Consider the following 18,449-nt stretch of genomic DNA (forward strand, 5'->3'; position numbering starts at 1 on the left):
TGACATCTCATGCATTTGTGTATCTGATGTCTTATCACATTTCTACCATTCAGGATCCAATATCTTTCCCGAAGACAAGCCAATAACAATCCAGGTCCTGTGTGGGACTGTTGATGATGTTCATGTCTTATGATCAGCTCTGTAAGATAATGTTTCGATGGCAACAGGATTGGATGTTTGGATAAAAACGGAATCGATGGATTCTTCAACCTGCCTTCGACCCTTAGAATATTGTTGTGTAAGAAGGGACATAGGTTCCTTATCTGGCTCTTTTAGAGACTACGCCTCTGTTTTTCAGGTCTCCGATCTCTTCTAAGAAAGTTGCATTTTGTGCAATACGGATGCATACTTCTAATGAGTGTTCCAATTCTTCAACATTTAAAGGCCCAATTTTCTTGTCCCTGGCATGCTTAGTGTTATGCAAAAATCTGTAACAATAAGCTGTTACTCGTTGCAGTCTTATTAATGATGAGAATTTTTCAATAATAGCTCCAATCAATCAATCAATACTGATCTGCATTTAGGGCAGTCTCCCAGGTGGCAGATTCCCTATCTGTTGCTTTCCTAGCCTTTTCCGAAATGATTTCAAAGAAATTGGAAATTTATTGAACATCTCCCTTGGTAAGTTATTCCAATCCCTAACTCCCCTTCCTATAAATGAATATTTGCCCCAGTTTGTCCTCTTGTATTCCAACTTTATCTTCATATTGTGATCTTTCCTACTTTTATAGACGCCATTCAAACCTATTCGTCTACTAATGTCATTCCACGCCATCTCTCCGCTGACAGCTCGGAACATACCACTTAGTCGAGCAGCTCTTCTTCTTTCTCTCAATTCTTCCCAACCCAAACATTGCAACATTTTTGTAACGCTACTCTTTTGTCGGAAATCACCCAGAACAAATCGAGCTGCTTTTCTTTGGATTTTTTCCAGTTCTTGAATCAGGTAATCCTGGTGAGGGTCCCATACACTGGAACCATACTCTAGTTGGGGTCTTACCAGAGACTTATATGCACTCTCCTTTACATCCTTACTACAACCCCTAAACACCCTCATAACCATGTGCAGAGATCGGTACCCTTTATTTACAATCCCATTTATGTGATTACCCCAGTGAAGATCTTTCCTTATATTAACACCTAGATACTTACAATGATCCCCAAAAGGAACTTTCACCCCATCAACGCAGTAATTAAAACTGAGAGGACTTTTCCTATTTGTGAAACTCACAACCTGACTTTTAGCCCCGTTTATCAACATACCATTGCCTGCTGTCCATCTCACAATATTTTCGAGGTCACGTTGCAGTTGCTCACAATCTTGTAACTTATTTATCACTCTATAGAGAATAACATCATCCGCAAAAAGCCTTACCTCCGATTCCACTCCTTTACTCATATCATTTATATATATAAGAAAACATAAAGGTCCGATAACACTGCCCTGAGGAACTCCCCTCTCAACTATTACAGGGTCAGACAAAGCTTCACCTACTCTAACTCTCTGAGATCTATTTTCTAGAAATATAGCAACCCATTCAGTCACTCTTTTGTCTAGTCCAATTGCACTCATTTTGCCAGTAGTCTCCCATGATCCACCCTATCAAATGCTTTAGACATGTCAATCGCGATACAGTCCATTTGACCTCCAGAATCCAATATATCTGCTATATCTTGCTGGAATCCTACAAGTTGAGCTTCAGTGGAATAACCTTTCCTAAAACCGAATTGCCTTCTATCTAACCAGTTATTAATTTCACAAACATGTCTAATATAATCAGAAAGAATGCCTTCCCAAAGCTTACATACAATGCATGTCAAACTTACTGGCCTGTAATTTTCAGCTTTATGTCTATCACCCTTTCCTTTATACACAGGAGCTACTATAGCAACTCTCCATTCATCTGGTATAGCTCCTTCGGTCAAACAATAATCAAATAAGTACTTCAGATATGGTACTATATCCCAACCCATTGTCTTTAGTATATCCCCAGAAATCTGATCAATTCCGGCCGCTTTTCTAGTTTTCAACTTTTGTATCTTATTGTAAATGTCATTGTTATCATATGTAAATTTTATTACTTCTTTGGCCTTAGTCTCTTCCTCTATCTCGACATTATCCTTGTAACCAACAATCTTTACATACTGCTGACTGAATACTTCTACCTTTTGAAGATCCTCACATACACACTCCCCTTGTTCATTAATTATTCCTGGAATGTCCTTTTTGGAACCTGTTTCTGCCTTAAAACACCTATACATACCCTTCCATTTTTCACTAAAATTTGTATGACTGCCAATTATGCTTGCCATCATGTTATCCTTAGCTGCCTTCTTTGCTAGATTCAATTTTCTAGTAAGTTCTTTCAATTTCTCCTTACTTCCACAGCCATTTCTAACTCTATTTCTTTCCATTCTGCACCTCCTTCTTAGTCTCTTTATTTCTCTATTATAATAAGGTGGGTCTTTACCATTCCTTACCACCCTTAAAGGTACAAACCTGTTTTCGCATTCCTCAACAATTTCTTTAAACCCATCCCAGAGTCTGTTTACATTTTTATTTACCGTTTTCCACCGATCATAGTTACTTTTTAGAAACTGCCTCATACCTGCTTTATCAGCCATATGGTACTGCCTAACAGTCCTACTATTAAGACCTTCCTTTCTATCACATTTATTTTTAACTACCACAAAAACAGCTTCATGATCACTAATACCATCTATTACTTCAGTTTCCCTATAGAGCTCATCTGGTTTTATCAGCACCACATCCAAAATATTTTTCCCTCTGGTTGGTTCCATCACTTTCTGAATCAGCTGTCCTTCCCATATTAACTTATTTGCCATTTGTTGGTCATGCTTCCTGTCGTTCGCATTTCCTTCCCAATTGACATCTGGCAAATTCAGATCTCCCGCTACAATCACATTTCTTTCCATGTCATTTCCCACATAGCTGGCTATCCTATCAAATAATTCCGAATCCGCATCAGTGCTACCCTTTCCCGATCTGTACACTCCAAATATATCAAGTTGCCTGTTATCTTTAGAAATGAGCCTTACACCTAGAATTTCATGTGTCTCATCTTTAACTTTTTCGTAGCTTACAAATTCTTCTTTCACCAGAATGAAAACTCCCCCTCCCACCTTTCCTATCCTATCTCTACGATACACACTCCAGTGCCGTGAGAAAATTTCTGCATCCATTATATCATTTCTCAGCCATGATTCAACTCCTATTACAATATCTGGTAAATATATATCTATTAAATTACTTAATTCTATTCCTTTCTTTACAATACTTCTACAGTTCAACACTAACAATTTTATGTCATCCCTACTTGATTTCCAGTTCCCTGTTCCCTTATCACCGCTCCCTAGGCCATCCCGTTTCCCTGAATGTACCTCCCTATTACCCTTCCAAACAAATTTCCTAACTTATACGTACCACTGCGGTTTAAATGAAGGCCATCCGAGCGCAGATCCCTATCTCCTACCCACCCATTAGGATCTAGAAATTTCACTCCCAGTTTCCCACATACCCACTCCATAGTCTCATTTAAATCCCCAATCACCCTCCAGTCAGTATCCCTCCTACACAGTATTCCACTAATAACAATCCCCCAGATCCCACACATCTCCAACTATGTTGGTACTTATATCAGCTTGCCTTACGTTGTTGATACCAACGTGAAACACTACCACCTTCTCCTTCCCCTCCTCCCTCTCTTCTACTTTCCTCAACATCTGCCTCAATCTAATTCCTGGATAACATTCTACCCTGGTTCCCTTTCCTCCACACACTTTCCCCACGTGTCTAACGATGGAATCCCCCATGACCAGAGCCTCAACCCTACCCACCTCATTTGATCCCCTCCCCTCCTGGTCAGCCCTATCTTTCCTGATAGCTGCAGAAGCTACTTCCTCCTCCCTTTTCTCCTTCCCATGACCCTGTTCCACCTGTCTTTTCCTATCCTCTACTCTACATTTCCCTTTCCTACCTTTTCCCTTCCTCCTACTTCCACGCATCTCAGCAACAGTTCCCTGTCCCTCATCTTCCCTCTGTTGTTCTACCTGGAGTGACTCGTACCGATTTCGCACAGACACCTGTCCTGCATTCTGATCCTGAATAGAGCCCTTGGCCTGCAATCTCCTTCCCCTTAGAACATTAGACCACCTGTCTTCTACAACTCCTCCCTTTCCTTCCCCTCCCTCTTGTACACCTACTGTAACCTGTACATTGTTTGAGGGAGTCCTATCTTCCTTCCTGTCTTCTGTGAGAATCCTAATTATCTCCCTCAAACTTTCCAACTCCTCCCTCATATCCCTCAATGCCTCACCACACCCACAATAAGTACACTCGCGCTCCTTAGCCATTCTTTACGGGGGGAAAATTTTAAATTAAAAAATAAAATAAATTATTTGCAAAAAAAATAAGTAAATAAATGAACGGAGGGATATATTGTCTGGGATAGTACACAACAATAAGGTAATTAATATACGACTACACTACAATACTACTTAGTCTTGCTCTATTTTTTTATCCTACAACCCCTAACAGGATAAAAGCTGCTGTTAATTACTGAATATCGAAAGTAATACACAAGAACTACACAATTCCAAACTGCAATTAAGCCTATCCTAATTTCAACAATATTTTATTAAGAGTTTCTACGGATACCTCTACTACACCAGTACCACACAAATATTTTACAATAATAAAATAAGCACATTCAATTCTAATAGGATATTACTCGTATACTACTGTACAGTACACTACAGTAATTTTTAAACTACTTTCAGACGTATCCTAATTACGATACCGGTACCGTACCGTATGTCACTACTAAGCACAACAGAAATGAAATTTGCAAGAACTACTGTACTCAAAGATTACCAACGAAGCTAAATGCTTAGACAAATTATTATTAGTATTACGGTCTAATAGATATACACGAAAGATAACACACGAATATAGCAGGCAAGATACGGCAGTATCTAAATGTACTGTATCTATACTACAATGTATCTACACTACACTACACTGCGTTTGGTTAAATGCTTAAATATCAGAAGGTTTGCCGTACACGAAGAAAAACACGAATATAACTGGTAAGATACTATCTAATATATTATACCTTATCTTCACTACAATTCTACTGAAATGTGGTTATGTGATTATTACAGCTGGTGGATTACTATTATTTTCCCTACTCCACGGGACGGAGGAAAAAAAAGTGTCCTTAATTAGGCCTACTGAAAAATACGAGGTTGTCTACAATAATTTCTCAAATATTTATATCAAAACTACTACTACTACTACTCCAGGGACTTGAACTGCAATTACTGGGATATATGAACTTTATTATTATTAGCTAACCGTTCACAAATACTGAAAGATCGAGGGAACGAAATATAAATTCCGGATACTAACTACCTACTCAGAAGTACAAATGAATGGAATACAAGGTCAGCTGATTTTTATTTATATTTACTTGACTACACTACACCCTTTGTTCACGACTGTAGCCAACAATGCAATATTTGAATATGAGGAGCGACAATAATCAATAACAATACGACTGTTAACTATTACCGTGTAATCTCTTTAACTTCTTTTTAAATGGAAGTTTGCAGGCGTATCGTCTTTTTTAATGTAGTAAATTATATCCTTCGCGATAGTTTGAACGGATATCTATACGAAATACCGGAGAAGTTGCTGCAGAAGTTACGGTACTATTCCTTACGATAATCTGCCTTTGTAAGTACAACCAACGAACCTACAGATATTTACAAATATTTTTAAAGTTAATATTGTTACCTAAAGTATTGCCTAAACCTAAATTCCACACAAGGTGCACCTAGCTAGCCTACTTAACCTAGAAAACGTAATTTACTGAAGACCAACTGAATTACTTGTTACAAAACTTAAATAATTATTACTACTCCCAATTTCTACCAACAAGCACTAAACACCACTATATAAACAGCACTAAATGAATCAGATATACACAAAATTAAGCTATTTCAATAGGTTTTCACTACTTTATCACTACAATAATGCAAGAGCTCTCTCAACAGCCAACCGTTCTCAAGCGCATCCAACAATGCAATCCAGTTTGTGTCACTACTAATAGTGTGGATGATTGTCGCTGCTCTGCTATGGCGAGCGAATCCTCAACATTGTTGTTCTGCGGCCAATTTAATTCAGAAGTGGACAACCAGGCGGGTCCTGACCACCAAATGGTTGAGTTTTACAGATCTGCTGGTCTGACGCCTCGAGAAAGTCCGCTGGATTATCTTGTGATGGTACATGATGCCAGTCACTAGTGTTCGTTGACTGTTGAATGTAAGCTACCCTATTTGCTACAAAGGTTTTCCAACGTGATGCTGGTGATGCTAACCATGACAGTATGATAGTGCAGTATGTCCACAAATGTGTTTCATTAATGGCCAAGTTTAAGACTGGCATGGTTTTGTGTACCAACTGAGCTAATAATGCTGCACCGAGAAGTTCTAGACGAGGAAGAGTGACTCGTTTAACCGGAGCTACGCGCGATTTAGAGCATAACAGTTTGACTGATACTTCACCCTCCTGGTTCACTGACCGAAGATAGATGCATGCGCCACAAACTCGCTCGGAAGCGTCTGAAAATCCATGAACTTGAATATTTTCTCAGTCACCCTCAATTAATACGTAGCGTTCTACTTGTATATTGTCAATGTGTGCTAGCTGCATTTGTAATTTTGCCCAGTCTGATGCTAATGGGCCATCCCAGTGAAGTTAATGTAACCATAAGTCCTGCAAAAATATCTTGTATAGTATCACTAATGGGCTGATCAATCCTAATGGGTCAAATATAGACGCTACAACTGAGGTTGCTGTGCGTTTAATTACTTCCTCTTATTGTGAGATGTGTTTAACCTTGTTGGCAATTAAAAAGGTGTCTGATGTTGGGTGCCATGACAATCCTAAAGCCCTCACAGTGCTATCATTATCAAAGTGAAATGGCAAATTCATTTCTCTGTCTGTGGGTGGAACGCCTTCGAGAATGGCAGGATGATTAGCACACCATTTTCTGATGGGAAAACCTCCCTTGCTCAGTAATGCTATTAGTTCTTTCTATAGCTGCAGTGCTTCTGTGATGTCGGATGCTCCACACAATGCATCATCTAACATAAAAAGCCCATAGATTTTCAGTGGCTCTTGTGGGGATTTTCTCCATAATATTCGCTGTAATTTTGTGTCATCTCTGTGAATTCTGGTTTGTCTATACATCTTTGTAATGTCTGCTGTGAATACAATGTTGTGTGTTCTAAATCGCAGGACAATTGAGTACAGATCCTGTTGTACAGTTGGTCCTACCAGTAAGATATCATTGAGTGAAACACTTGTGCTGGATTTTGCCGATCCATCAAATACAACTCTATTTGCGGTGATCGAGCTGTCTTCTTTGCATACTGCATGATGTGGCAGATAGAACTGAAGTGTGTCCTCATTGTTAGTGATTTGTGGTTGTTTCATGTGACTTATTTCCTCATATTCGGTCATGAACTGTACATAACATTTGTGTAAATCAGGATGCTTGTTAAATTTGTACTCTAGTTGGTGGAATCTCCGGACTGCTTGGTCGTATGATTTTCCCAACTCTTGATGATTCTCCTTTAGAAGTAGCCTGACTATGAACCTCCCCTTACTGTCTCTTGTTGTGTTGTTCTTAAAATGTTGCTCGCATTGTTGTTCTTCCACTGTTCCGGGTTGTGTGTTCAATTCTTCGATTTCCCAAAACTGACGTAGCTGATGATCGAGGTTTTCCTTACTTCTTATGAAACATGATGTCACAGAGTTGTCATTTACAATATGGTGTTGAAACTTGCCAGAAACTATCCAACCTAACTCAGTGTTTCGAAGTACAGGTAAATCACCTGTGCGAGTCTTCCTTTCCATGATCAAAATGTCATGAAATAGTTCCGCCCCAATAATTATATCAATGATAGCCGGGTGGTAAAACTTAGGATCTGCTAATGTAATGTGATCAGGAATGTTCCAAGACTAGTAATCCAGTGGCATTTTGGGCATCTGTCCTGTTATGACTGGAACTACTAAACAATTAATCCTAGCCTTGAATGAGGTTGCAATGGAATGTATCTCAACTTCAACGCTGTGTGCAATTGACGAAGAGGCCTGATTAATCCCTAGCACAATTGTGTTATTTCTCTTGGTTCTTAACTGAAGTCTGTTGACGATGTCTTCAGATATTAGATGGGTTTGACTGCCACTGTCTAAAAGTCCTCGTACCTTGTGTGGTCTCTAATGTTACCAACAACAACTGACAATAATACATGTGGTGTATCATTATGACTTGGCCTGGGTACTTTTCTTGCTGTGTGCACGCTGGCAATGAGTACATCATTAGATCTAGGATGAGTAATCTCTCTACTTGTACTGCTGCTACCACGGGATGTGTTAGTGTCTATGTGCAACAATGTATTATGAGGTTTATTACACTTGCGACAATGACTAGAAGTGGACTCTTTAACTGCATGATATGATTTTAGGCAATTAAAACATAGTTTATTATCACGTACACACTGTATCCTTTGATTAGTGTCTAGTTTCTGAAATATTTCACATGCAAACAATTTAAGCTTGTGATTACAACAAGGGCAGTGACCTTCAGTGCGAGTCATATGTGTGAAGGTATGACATGTGAGTCTTAGAAACAGCAGGTCCTGATTGACCTTGACTGGAGCTGGATTGTATGCTTTCTAATGCTTGACATTTATGGTCTAAATGTTTGAAAAGTTGTTGAAGTGTTGGATTTTCCATAGAATCTAACTCAAATTCCCAACCTCTCCTTGTTTCATGATCTAACTGGTCTACTGCATGCTGTGCAGGGCCGGATTAAGAGGGGGGCTAAAGGGGCTGCAGCCCCGGGCCCTGCGTGCCAGGGAGCCCCGGCCCTTGGCCGAACCTAAAATTGTATAAAAAGGCCTGCTGCTTCACCTCCGTGCATGTATATAAATATTTAGGCTCGCAAAATATCGAACACGCACTCTTACTTCCTTCTTATCAGTTGTCTGCTTTAGTATTTCATCATTGCTAGAATCAAGTCTACGAATCCTCGCTACTTACGCATTGTAATTATTGAAAAGGTTATTGTTGACAAAAATGTAAATCTGGCAGGTTGCAAGTACGGGCAGAGGGGGAAGGTGGTGAAGAGGTCTAGGAAGTGTGCGGGAGGGGACAGGGGAAGCACGGTGGAATGCGCATGCTATACTATATCTTTGCATCAGGAAGAGAACTTCCAGTTCACCTCTCATTATTGAACCATTCGTAAGTTACAACTGTAATGTATTTATAAAATGGATAGAAAATATCCTAGTGGTGCCAAAAAACGTAAGTTCTGTTTTGTATGTCGATTTGATAGTGATGATGAGACAAATGTAAAATATGTGTTGGCATTATGAAATATTAACATGAAAAATAGAGAAAAATTGTAGCTATAACGACTTCAGTATTCTAGTCTTACGTGATGTTACGAAGAAGGGGCCCCACATTTTTAAACAGCCCAGGGCCCCCAAACACCTTAATCCAGCACTGATGCTGTGCTAAGATAATATCTTCCAATGGATTGTCTAACTGAAGGGCTTTCAAGGCTTGCAAATTACTGGAAAATGTGTTTATGAATTGCCTAAGTTCAACAGCTGATTCTCTCTTTATAGGCTTAATATTCAAAATCTCTCTGATGTGTGTTGACGCAATTAACTTTTTTTCTGAAATCTACTGCAGAGCAAGTCCTATGCAACACTGTAATTGGTTTCAGTAGTAAGTTTTGAATTTATGCCTTGGCTTGACCTTGCAATGCTGCTAACAAATAATGAAATTTTTCAATTGTTCCCAAACTTGCATTATTATGAACTATGGCCTTGAAGTTATCTGAAAAAGATGACCAGTCTTCGTAGTTCCCACTGAATGTCGGCAACTTGACCGCAGGTAACCTCAAATTTGAGCTATTATTTAAGGCACTGTGAGCTTGTGATGGGAATAATAATTCATGCATCCTAGCCTTCAAACTATATATGATCGTTTCCGTATTCTCCCTATCCTTAGTCTGGTCAGTGGCTACATCTTCCACCTCTAGCTGAGACTGGATGACGTCATATTTACTGTCTAAATTACTTAGTGTATCATAGCGCACTCTGATTTCACGCAAGTTGTGTTCACTGCTGAATGAGTCAACGAATGTGCTTATTCTTGTTATTCGAGCCTTAATACTGGTTCTTTGCTTTACTAACCTTTCTAGTTGCTACTCATCCATCTCGGAATGGAAAGGATAACAAATAAGAAAAGGAAAATCTGACCTGTATAACACTTATTTTCTCTGCATCCTTCGTCTTGTAGTCGTATTGATAAGATAAACCCTGGACTCCACACACTGCGTTTTCGTGTTGGGTAGTCAAATTGAAACTTTTTAGTCACTAACGTGCTCGTGAGCCATGCCAGTTTTGGACCACTTGCATTAATTTGATGTGATTTCAGTAACAAAATACACGCAGCCTTGTGCTAAGCTTTTACGATGAAGGAAGCGCGAGTAACTGTCGTCAATTTACTTCGCATTTTCACAAATCACGCACGATTATTAAAGATCCGGGTCCGGTGATGACCAAAATGCTTGTGGTCTAGTACAAGTTACCGGGTGGACTGTATAATGGTTTCCATGAAGTTGAGCTAGTAGTATAATAAGCGGGTTCGGCCGCCTCCTCCCGCGGGAAATTTGAATTCTGGCGGGAAATTTCAATTTTGGCGGGAGATTTGAATTTTGGCGCGAGATTTGAATTTGTAAACAAAGCCATGTGCTTTTTGACAGCTGTCGTCGACAACAACGCATCGCTAACCTCACTGTTGCCATCTTGACGGGCCTAAACCTCAGTAGTGCCAACTTAACCTAACTACCGCGAGGTAAACAAAGCCACGTGTTTTTTGACAGCCACGTGCTTTTTGACAGACAACAACGCATCGCTAACTTCAGTACTGCCATCTTGACGGGCCTAAACCTCAGTAGTGCCAACTTAACCTAACTAGCGCGAGGTAAACAAAGCCACGTGTTTTTTGACAGCCACGTGCTTTGTGACAGACAACAACGCATCGCTAACCTCAGTACTGCCATCTTGACGGGCCTAAACCTTAGTGGTACCAACTTAACCTAACTAGCGTGTGGTAAACAAAGCCACGTGCTTTTTGACAGCCACGTGCTTTTTTGACAGCTGTCATCCGCCATCTTTAAACCACAGAGCACTGTGCTGCCCTCTTTATCGTAGTAGATGTAAAATTCGTCACCTGTCATCCGCAATGCTGCCATCTTGGCGGGCCTAAACCCTAGTGCTACCAACTTAACCTCACTAGCGTGAGATAAACAAATCCACGTGCTTTTCTGACAGCAGTCATCCGCCATCTGTAATCCATAGAGCACAGTGCTGCCCTCTTTGTGGTAGCGGATAATTTGAAAAATGCTTTTTGACAGCAACCATCTTTGAGCACCGTGCTGCCCTCTTTAGCTACTTACCTTTGAAATGTGGTGGCGGTAAATTCCACGTGCTTTACAAACCTATATGATTTTCTGACAGCTCTCATCCGCCATCTTTAATCCAGAGAGAACAGTGCTGCAATCTTTAGTTTGAAATGTGGTGGCGGCAAATTCCACGTGCTCTTGTTTGGAAACAAAGCCATGTGCTTTTTGACAGCTGTCATCCGCCATCTTTAATCACCGTGCTGCCCTCTTTAGCTACTTACCTTTGGAATCTGGTGGCGGTAAATTCCACGTGCTTAACAAACCCATGTGATTTTCTGACAGCTGTCATCCGCCCAGCAATTCTCTTTCTATATAATAATTCCGTGTGGCTATTTCTAGCCAAGTGCAGTCTAAAAAAATAAATCCTAGTCTTGTTACATCAGGAAGGGTAACTGGCTAAATCCCGGTCTTTCAGCGTCAGGAAGGGCAACCAGCCATACCGTGAAACAATAGTGTATGATGTAAGAGGCTAGATACTGCTTTGAGCATCTAGCTGTAAAACCCCGATTCTCGTGTTAGAAGTTGTAAAACAGATTCTTAATCCGAGTTATTTGACGTCAGGAAGGGCAACCGGTCGAAAACAATAGTGTATGATGTAAGAGGCTAGATACTGCTAGTTTTGTATCAGGAAGGGCAACTAGTCTTAAAACAAATTCTTGCGATTTAAAATCTTAGTTTTGCGTCAGGAAGGGCATCCGGCTGTAAAACAATAGTTCGTGATACAGCGATTTAAAATCTAAGAAGAGCATCTAGCTGTAAATCCCCGATTCTCGTGTTAGAAGTCGTAAAACAGATTCTTAATCCGAGTTCTTTGACGTCAGGAAGGGCAACCGGTCGAAAACAATAGTGTATGATGTAAGAGGCTAGATACTGCTTTTTAAAATCCTAGAAGGGCATCCTGTTGTAAAACGGATTCTTGTGGTTTAAAATCTCGCGTCAGAAAGGGCAACCGGTCGTAAAACGAATTCTTGCGATTTAAACTCATGCGTCAGGAGGAGGCACTCGGCTTTAAAACATATTTTTAATCCCGGTCCTGCTACGTTAGGAACCACATCTAGCTGTAAGAACAGGAGCTTCAAACATTTACAGTTTTAAGCTTTAGGAACGGGTTATGGGTTACATTTTCTGTTCTACTACATAGAACACTATTTTTGAAGTTGTATCGGCGCAGTCATTCACAGCGAGGTATGGAATGCATGTGTTGGTTGAAATTGTACACTTGGCTTCCGGCTGTAGTAACCTTGAACGAAGACACTGCATGCTGATGAGCGACTTGTAACTCACGTAGCCCGTGTAATCTCCTAACATAAATTATCATGATTGTACGGAGAGGTTAAAACACACAGTGCTAGCATATAGCCCCCTCCTATCGAAAGAGGCTGCACAAGGCTTATTGCCTCAATCCGACAGATGAATCACCATCAACGTCTTGTACTCAAAATCATTTTCGAAGGAGTCTGCACAAGGTTTAACGCCCACATATCAACAGCCCTTACTTAATGCTGGCTTTTTTGCACACCCCACCTCTTAGATCATACACCATAGTTTTACGACCGGTTGCCCTTCCTGACTAGGATTTTAAATCACAGTATACGCGATAAATTTGTTATAGCGGGTTTTATAACTAGATATCCCGGTACCTGCACATAGCCTACTCCTACCGAAGAAGCCTGCACAAGGCTAATTGCCTCCATCCGACAGATGAATCACCATCAACGTCTTGTACTCAAAATCATTTTCGAAGGAGCCTGCACAAGGTTTAACGCCCCCTATCAACAGCCCTTACTTATTGATGGCTTTTTTGCACACACCGCCTCTTAGATCATACACCATAGTTTTACAACCGGTTACCCTTCCTGACTGGGATTTTAAATCGCAGTATACGTGATAAATTTGTTATAGCGGGTTTTATAACTAGATGTCCCGGTACCGGCACATAGCCTACTCCTACCGAAGAAGCCTGCACAAAGCTTATTGCCTCCATCCGACAGATGAATCACCATCAACGTCTTGTACTCAAAATCATTTTCGAAGGAGTCTGCACAAGGTTTAACGTCCCCTATCAACAGCCCTTACTTAATGCTGGCTTTTTTGCACACCCCGCCTCTTAGATCATACACCATAGTTTTACAACCGGTTACCCTTCCTGACTGGGATTTTAAATCGCAGTATACGTGATAAATTTGTTATAGCGGGTTTTATAACTAGATGTCCCGGTACCGGCACATAGCCTACTCCTACCGAAGAAGCCTGCACATAGCTTAACGCCTCCATCCGACAAATGAATCACCCTCAACACTCTTCAATCATTCTCGCTACTTCGGAAGATAGCGGGTTCGAACTCCTACTGTTAGAAGCCGTAAAAAATAGCAAATGCTAGGCGAGGGGCCTGCGCGATCGTCATAACGTGTAATTACATGATCTAGCTAAATGTAGTTTTAGCTCAATACCTTTAAGTGCCTACAGGTAAAGAATACCGCGGATGTAGCTTTAGTACCCTATCGTTTAAGTCCAGAAGTCGAGGATCGCGCGCTAACTTTCCAAGGCTCGATCCGCTGCAGAACTCTTAAATTCTGACACCTCGGCATCAACAGGAGGTTCGATTCCGGCTTGAATACGTCAGCCTGCGGGACTCAGTGTAAGACCCTCAGGAGAGCTCTTGTTGCATAAACACTTCGTTCCGACTGTATTGCAGTTGTCAGCGATTTTCACATCCGCTTGGTAACAAGCAGCATATTTACTCGCTGCAGTCTGCGTGAAGCGCTCACAGTTCTCTGTATGCGTTTATTACGTACACACCCCCCGTCTAAGTACTGTCTGCTGTGAATATTATTCTTCAGCCTTTATCTTAAGGTAAGCTAGAACTGTTAATTACTGTTTGCAAAGCAACTTTTACGCTAGGTAATAGACATCTACATTCATATATGTTTGTTCTTTCCTTTTTTAGGTACCGTTCGAGTTACAGGCTTGAAAGTACGCATTTTATTCATCCGAGTAACAGTCTGCAGCACATGCATTTTTAAGGTATGTTTTCGAACTTTGAGTTGTAAATATAGCTAGGTTAACTGATGTACCCTACACTACATTCATATATGTTTGTTCTTTATAGGTACGACCGGAATATTATCATTCGAGTTTCAGGCTTGAACGTACGCATTTTATTTATCCGAGTAACAGTCTGCAGCACGTGCATTTTTAAGGTATGTTTTCGAACTTTGAGTTGTAAAGATAGCTAGGCTAACTGATGTACACTACATTCATATATGTTTGTTCTTTTCTTTTAGGTACGACCAGAGTATTATCATTCGAGTTACAGGCTTGAAAGTACGCATTTTATTCATCCGAGTAACAGTCCGCAGGGCGAAGATAATAAGGTATGTCTGACCTCTATTCGTTGAAACTTGGTTTCATCCGAACATCGTAACTTTAAGGTAATCATAAATAGTTGTTCTCTTCAATCCTCATGCTATAGACGAGGTTAATCTTATAATTTCAAACACGCACACATAGCTATGTCTGTCCTCAACAGGCTGAAACTTGGTTTCTTCTAAAACATCGTAACTTTAAGGTAATCATAAATAGTTGTTCTCTTCAATCCTCATGCTATAGACGAGGTTAATCTTATAATTTCAAACACGCACACATAGCTATGTCTGTCCTCAATAGGCTGAAACGTGGTTTCTTCCAAAACAGCGTAACTTTAGTCTATTGATAAATAGTCGTTCTCTTCATTCCTCATGCTATAGACGAGGTTAATTTTATAATTTCAAACACACACATAGCTATGTCTGACCTCAACAGGCTGAAATTTGGTTTCTTCTAAAACATCGTAACTTTAGACTATTGATAAATAGTCGTTCTCTTCAATCCTCATACTAAAGACGAGGTTAATCTTATAATTTCAAACACGCACAAATAACTATGTCTGTCCTCAACAGGCTGAAACTTGGTTTCTTCTAAAACATCGTAACTTTAGACTATTGATAAATAGTCGTTCTCTTCGATCCTCATACTATAGACGAGGTTAATTTTATAATTTCAAACACACACATAGCTATGTCTGTTCTCAACAGGCCGAAACTTGGTTTCTTCCGAACATCGTAACTTTAAGCTAATCATACATAGTTGTTCTCTTCAATCCTCATGCTTTAGACGAGGTAAATCTTATAATTTCAAACACACACATAGCTATGTCTGACCTCAACAGGCTGAAACGTGGTTTCTTCTAAAGCATCGTAGCTTTAGTCTATTGATAAATAGTTATTTTCTTTAATCTGCATGTCATAGAAGAGGTTAAACTTATAATTTCAAACTCACAGTAATGTCCGACCTCTATACGTTGAAACTTGGTTTCTTCCGAACATCTTAACTTTAAGCTAATCATAAATAGTTGTTCTCTTCCATCCTCATGCTATAGACGAGGTTAATCTTATAATTTCAAACTCACAGCAATGTCCGTCTTCTATACATTGAAACTTGGTTTCTTCCGAACATCGTAACTTTAGTCTATTGATAAATAGTTATTTTCTTTAATCTGCTTGTCATAGAAGAGGTTAATCTTATAATTTCAAACTCACAGCAATGTATGACCTAGACAGGTTCAAACTTGGTTTCATCCGAACATAGCAACTTTAGTCTATTGATAAATAGTTGTTCTCTTCAATGTTTTATGCTGTAGAAGAGGTTAATCTTATAATTTCAAACTCACAGCAACGTCTGACCTGTACAGGTTCAAACTTGGTTTCTTCCGAAAATAGCAACTTTAGACTATTGATAAATAGTTATTTTCTTTAATCTGCATGCCATAGAATAGGTTAATCTTATAATATCAAACTTACACCAATGTCTAACCTCTATAGGTTGAAACTTGGTTTCACCCGAACGTTATAACATTAGTCTAATGATAAATAGTTGTTCTCTTCAATCCTCATGCTATAGAAGATGTTAATCTTATAATTTCAAACTTACAGCAATGTCTGACCTGTACAGGTTCAAACTTGGTTTCTTCCGAACATCGTAACTTTAGTCTATTGATAAAAAGTTATTTTCTTTAATCTGCGTGCTATAGAAGAGGATAATCTTATAATTTCAAACTCACAGCAATGTCTGACCTGTACAGGTTCAAACTTGGTTTCTTCTGAACATCGTAACTTTAGTATATTGGTAAATAGTTATTCTCTTCAATCCTCATGCCATAGAAGAGGTTAATCTTATAACTTCAAACTTACAGCAATGTCTAACCTCTATAGGTTGAAACGTGGTTTATTCCGAACATCGTAACTTTAGTCTATTGATAAATAGTTATTTTCTTTAATCTGCATGCCATAGAAGAGGTTAATCTTATAATTTCAAACTTACAGCAATGTCTAATCTCTATAGGTTGAAACTTGGTATCTTCCGAATGTCATAACATTAGTCTATTGATAAATAGTTGTTCTCTTTAATCTGCATGTCATAGAAGAGGTTAATCTTATAATTTCAAACTCACAGCAATCTCTGACCTGTACAGGTTCAAACTTGGCTTCTTCCGAACATTGCAACTTTGGTCTATTGATAAATAGTTGTTCTCTTCAATCTTTCATGCTGTAGAAGAGGTTAATCTTATAATTTCAAACTTTCAGCAATGTCTGATCTCTATAGGTTGAAACATGGTTTCTTCCGAACATAGCAACTTTAGACTATTGATGAACAGTTATTTTCTTTAATCTGCATGTCATAGAAGAGGTTAATCTTATAATTTCAAACTTACAGCAATGTCTAACCTGTACAGGTTCAAACTTGGTTACTTCCGAACATAGCAACTTTAGTCTATTGATAAATAGTTGTTCTCTTCAAACTTTCATGCTGTAGAAGAGGTTAATCTTATAATTTCAAACTCACAGCAATGTCTGACGTGTACAGGTTCAAACTTGGTTTCTTCCGAACATCGTAACTTTAGTCTATTGATAAATAGTTATTTTCTTTAATCTGCGTGCTATAGAAGAGGATAATCTTATAATTTCAAACTCACAGCAATGTCTAACCTGTACAGGTTCAAATTTGGTTTCTTCTGAACATCGTAACTTTAGTATATTGGTAAATAGTTATTCTCTTCAATCCTCATGCCATAGAAGAGGTTAATCTTATAACTTCAAACTTACAGCAATGTCTAACCTCTATAGGTTGAAACTTGGTTTCTTCCGAACATCGTAACATTAGTCTATTGATAAATAGTTATTTTCTTTAATCTGCATGCCATAGAATAGGTTAATCTTATATTATCAAACTTACAGCAATGTCTAACCTCTATAGGTTGAAACTTGGTTTCTTCCGAACATCGTAACATTAGTCTATTGATAAATAGTTATTTTCTTTAATCTGCATGCTATAGAAGAGGTTAATCTTATAATTTCAAACTTACAGCAATGTCTAACCTCTATAGGTTGAAACTTGGTTTTTCCGAACATCGTAACATTAGTCTATTGATAAATAGTTATTTTCTTTAATCTGCATGCCATAGAACAGGTTAATCTTATAATATCAAACTTACAGCAATGTCTAACCTCTATAGGTTGAAACTTGGTTTCACCCGAACGTTATAACATTAGTCTAATGATAAATAGTTGTTCTCTTCAATCCTCATGCTATAGAAGATGTTAATCTTATAATTTCAAACTTACAGCAATGTCTGACCTGTACAGGTTCAAACTTGGTTTCTTCCGAACATCGTAACTTTAGTCTATTGATAAATAGTTATTTTCTTTAATCTGCGTGCTATAGAAGAGGATAATCTTATAATTTCAAACTCACAGCAATGTCTGACCTGTACAGGTTCAAACTTGGTTTCTTCTGAACATCGTAACTTTAGTATATTGGTAAATAGTTATTCTCTTCAATCCT

Source organism: Anabrus simplex, chromosome X (assembly GCF_040414725.1).
Source record: "Anabrus simplex isolate iqAnaSimp1 chromosome X, ASM4041472v1, whole genome shotgun sequence".
Lineage (NCBI taxonomy): Eukaryota > Metazoa > Arthropoda > Insecta > Orthoptera > Tettigoniidae > Anabrus > Anabrus simplex.